The sequence below is a fragment of the Penaeus japonicus genome, unplaced genomic scaffold (assembly GCF_977035675.1).
Source record: "Penaeus japonicus unplaced genomic scaffold, GWHDUDI00000001_assembly GWHDUDI00000043, whole genome shotgun sequence".
NCBI lineage: Eukaryota > Metazoa > Arthropoda > Malacostraca > Decapoda > Penaeidae > Penaeus > Penaeus japonicus.
The window spans coordinates 2,061,344-2,066,343 of NW_028234445.1; the positions used below are offsets into that span (position 1 = coordinate 2,061,344).

At 34.8% G+C, this 5,000-nt stretch overlaps 2 protein-coding genes and 1 long non-coding RNA gene across 3 annotated transcripts in view; 2 read left to right on the forward strand and 1 right to left on the reverse strand.

Moving 5' to 3' along the window:
* LOC122246354 (uncharacterized) overlaps nucleotides 1-5,000 on the forward strand; it is a 1,434,769-nt gene that overhangs the window by 1,261,172 nt on the left and 168,597 nt on the right. The gene's annotated exons all lie outside the window — the stretch shown is intronic.
* LOC122263496 (uncharacterized) overlaps nucleotides 1-5,000 on the reverse strand; it is a 1,386,165-nt gene that overhangs the window by 989,509 nt on the left and 391,656 nt on the right. The gene's annotated exons all lie outside the window — the stretch shown is intronic.
* The window catches only part of LOC147466573 (uncharacterized), a 277,312-nt gene that overhangs the window by 271,643 nt on the left and 669 nt on the right, over nucleotides 1-5,000 (forward strand). The gene's annotated exons all lie outside the window — the stretch shown is intronic.

Consider the following 5,000-nt stretch of genomic DNA (forward strand, 5'->3'; position numbering starts at 1 on the left):
TAGTAATAACACAAAAGAAATTCATATTATTGATAAATAATTTTCGAACATTCATTTCTGTTATAATTTCCCTTCTCATTATAATACACATTTTTTTTCCTTCTCATTTCTATGCCTTTTCATAATTATTATTATTATTTTTTTCCATTCATATTAGAATTCATAATATTAATACTATTTCTTGTCCTTATCCTTATCAACCTAATCATCTTTATTAATCACATTCTCACTCACATTCACATTATAATTTTCATTCTCACTCACATTCACCTTCTCATTGTCATTCTCACTCACATTCACCTTATCATTTTCATTCTCACTGACATTCACCTTCTCATTGTTATTCTCACTCACATTCACCTTCTCATTATCATTCTAACTCATTCAGATTCTCATTGCCATTCTCACTCATTCACCTTCTCATTGTCATTCTAACTTATTAACCTTCTCATTGTCATTCTCTCTTACATTCACCTTCTCATTGTCATTCTCACTCACATTCACCTTCTCATTGTCATTCTCACTCACATTCATCTCTTCATTGTCATTCTCACTCACATTCATCTTCCCATAGTCATTCTCGTTCATTCACCTTCCCATTGTTATTCTCACTCATTCACCTTCTCATTGTCATTCTAACTTATTCACCTTCTCATTGTCATTCTCTCTTACATTCACCTTCTCATTGTCATCCTCACTCACATTCACCTTCTCATTGTCATTCTAACTCACATTCACCTTCTCATTGTCATTCTCACTCACATTCACCTTCCCATTGTCATTCTCACTCACATTCACTTTCCCATTGTCATTCTCACTCATTCACCTTCTCATTGTCATTCTAACTTATTCACCTTCTCATTGTCATCCTCACTCACATTCACCTTCTCATTGTCATTCTAACTCACATTCACCTTCTCATTACCATTCTCACTCACATTCACCTTGCCATTGTCATTCTCACTCATATTCACCTTCCCTTTGTCATTCAGATTCATTCACCTTCTCATTGTCATTCTCACTCATATCCACCTCCTCATTGTCATTCTCACTCATTTACCTACTTTCTGTCATTCTCACTCGCATCCACCTTCTCATGTCATTCTCATTCATATTCACCTTCTTATTGTCATTCTCAATCTCACTCACATTCACCTTCTCATTGTCATTCTCACTCACATCCACCTTCTCATTTTCATTCTCACTCTCACTCACATTCACCTCATTTTCATTTTCACTCACATTCACCTTCTTATTGTCATTCTCACTCACATTCACTTTCTCACTGTCATTCTCTTTCACATTTACCTTCTCATTGTCATTCTCACTCAGATTCACCTTCTCATTTTCATTCTCACTCACATTCACCTTCTCATTGTCATTCTCACTCACATTCACCTTCTCATTGTCAATCTCACTCATTCACCTTCTCATTGTCATTCTCACTCATTCGCCTTCTCATTGTCATTCTCACTCATTCACCTTCTCATTGTCATTCTCACTCACATTCACCTTCTCATTGTCATTCTCAGTCATTCACCTTCTCATTGTCATTCTCAGTCATTCACCTTCATATTGTCATTCTCACTCACATTCACCTTCTCATTGTCATTCTCACTCACATTCACCTTCTAATTATCATTCTCACTCACATTCATCTTTTCATTCTCATTCTCATCCACATTCACCTTCTCATTGTCATTCCTACTCACATTCACCTTCTCATTGTCATTCTCACTCATTCACCTTCTCATTATCATTCTCACTCATTCACCTTCTCATTGTCATTCTTACTCATTCACCTTCTCATAGTCTTTCTCACTCATTCACCTTCTCATCATCATTATCACTCACATTCACATTCTCACTGTCATTATCACTCACATTCACCTTATTTTCATTCTCACTCACATTCACCTCATTTTCATTCTCACTCACATTCACCTCACTGTCATTCTCATTCACATTTACCTTTAGTTGTCATTCACACTCACTTTCACATTCTCATTTTCATTCTCACTCACCTTCTGCTTCTCATTGTCTTTCTCACTCACATTCACTTGCTTATTGTCATTCTCACTTACATTAATCTTCTCACTGTCATTCTCACTTACATTCACCTTCTCATTGTCATTCTCACTCACATTCACCTTATCATTATCATTGTCATCCACATTCACCTTCTCATTGTCATTCCTACTCACATTCACCTTCTCACTGTCATTCTCACTCACATTCACCTCATCATTATCATTCTCACTCACTTTCACCTTCAGATTGTCATTCTCACTCATATTCACCTTCTCGTTATCATTCTCACTCACATTCACCTTCGCATTGTCATTTTCACTGACACTCACCTTCTCATGTCATTATCACTCGCATTCACCTTCTCATTGTCATTCTCACTCACATTCACCTTCTCACTTTCATTCTCATTCATATTAACCTTCTCATTGTCATTCTCACTCATATTCACCTCATTTTCAATTTCACTCACATTCACTTTCTCATTTTTATTCTCACTCACATTCATCTTCTCATTGTCATTCACACTGACATTCACCTTCGCATTATCATTCTGACTCACATTCACCTTCTAACTTTCATTCTCACTCACATTCACCTTCTCATTGTCATTCTCACTCACATTCACCTTTACATTGTCATTCTCATTCATAATTACCTTATTTTCATTCTCAGTCATATTCATCTTCTCATTGTCATTCTCTCTCACATTCACCTCATTGTCATGCTCACTCACATCCACCTTCTCACTGTCATTCTTATTCACATTCACTTTCTCACTGTCATTCTCATTCACATTCACCTTCTCATTGTCATTCTCACTCACATCCACCTTCTCATTTTTATTCACACTCACATTCACCTTATCATTCTCATTATCACTCACATTCAGCTTCTCACTGTCAGTCTCACTCATATTCTCTTTCTCATATTCATTCTCACTCACTTTCACCTTATTTTTATTCTCACTCACATTCAGCTCACTGTCATTCTCACTCACATTCACCTTCTCATTTTCATTCTCACTCACATCCACCTTCTCATTGTTATTCTCACTCACATTCACCTTATCATTATCATTTTCACTCACATTCAACTTCTGACTGTCATTCTCACTCATATTCACTTTCTCATATTCATTCTCACTCACTTTCACCTTATTTTCATTCTCACTCACATTCAGCTCACTGTCATTCTCACTCACATTCACCTTCTCATTGTCATTCTCATTCACATTCACTTTCTCACTGTCATTCTCACTCACATTCCCCTCATCATTGTCATTCTCACTCATTCACCTTCTCACTGTCACTCACACATATTCACCTTCTCACTATCATTCTCACTCACATTCACCTCACTGTCATTCTCACTCATATTCACTTTTTAACTCTCATTCACACTCACTTTCACTTTTTCATTTTCATTCTCACTCATATTGACCTTATAGTCCTTCTCACTCACATTCAGCTTCTCATTGTCATTCTCACTCATATTCACCTTTGAACTCTCATTCACACTCACTTTCACTTTTTCATTTTTATTCTCACTCATATTCACCTTATTGTCATTCTCACTCACATTCAGCTTCTCATTGTCATTCTCACTCACATTCACCTTCTTCCTGTAATTCTCAATCACATTCACCTTCGCATTGTCATCCTCACTCTCATTCACCTTCGCATTGTCATCCTCACTTCCCTTCTCACGCTCATTACTCACAAACAGACGTCTAACACAAGCATCTTCCTCCCTCAGGTCGGACTCCCTTACACTTTGCTTCCGAGAACGGCCATCATGCTGTTGCAGAGACGCTCCTCGAGAAGGGCGGAGAAGTGAACGCCAAGGATAAGGATGGTAAGGCGATTGGAAAGCGAGTGACTTCTTAAAGGCACCAGAAGAATTTTGCTTTTGTTTCTTTTCTCTTCTTTGTCTTCATGGAATTTATAGCAATTATTGTTATAATTTAATATGGGAATCTTTTTCATCTTTTATCATTAATTTTATTGATATTTATTTCTTTATTCTATGAATTTTTCAATAAAATATTTTTATAGAAAATTCTATAAAATAGAAATGAATAGATTTTTCTATATTTCTTTATACTATAAATGTTATAATGATTAGTTATAACAATTATGATAATAATAAGTATGATCATCTTAATTATTATTGATGTTATCATTATTATTTTCATGATTTTCTAAAAGAAATATGATTATCCTCATCATCAATCATAATCATCATCAATGGTCCTATTCATATTATTATAATTATTTCATGACTATTGCTATCATTGTTACTCCCATTTCTATTGAATCATCAATTGTTATCATCCTTCTTCTCATTATTGTTATTTTGATGGTGATCCTATTCTTGTTCTTCTACATGCTTTTGTTGGTGGTGTTGTTGCGAGGTCTTTGTCAGTGATGACAAAGACAATGATGATAATGGAGAAAGTAATGGCAACAAAAGCAACAACAATAATGATGATAATGAAAAGTTTCATAATGTTGATGGTGGTAATGATAACAATATTAATGATAAAGTAATCATCACTGATAATGTTGATGATAACACTTTCATGATGATAATAGAACTAATGATAATGGTAATGACATATTTATGATAACAATGATAATAATAATGGTGATGATGAATAATGATAGTAATAAATTTAGAAATATAAAAGTTTAGTTAAGTCCCCCCTAACGGCGAGTCCGTTTTCTTTGACATACGTAATGTCTCCCATGTTCCACCAATATTTGATGTTTTTTATTTTACGCTTATTTACTACAAGAAAGACATGTTTTGTTTATGTTACACCATTTATCAGGTGTATGTTTTTCCATTATGAAGACTATATATTTTAACTGCATTGAAACAGAAGTGTAAATCATTTTATATCAATATGATTTTCTGAATAAATTAGCAGACGCTCAACAACACCACGTGTTTCAATGGCTAAAGAA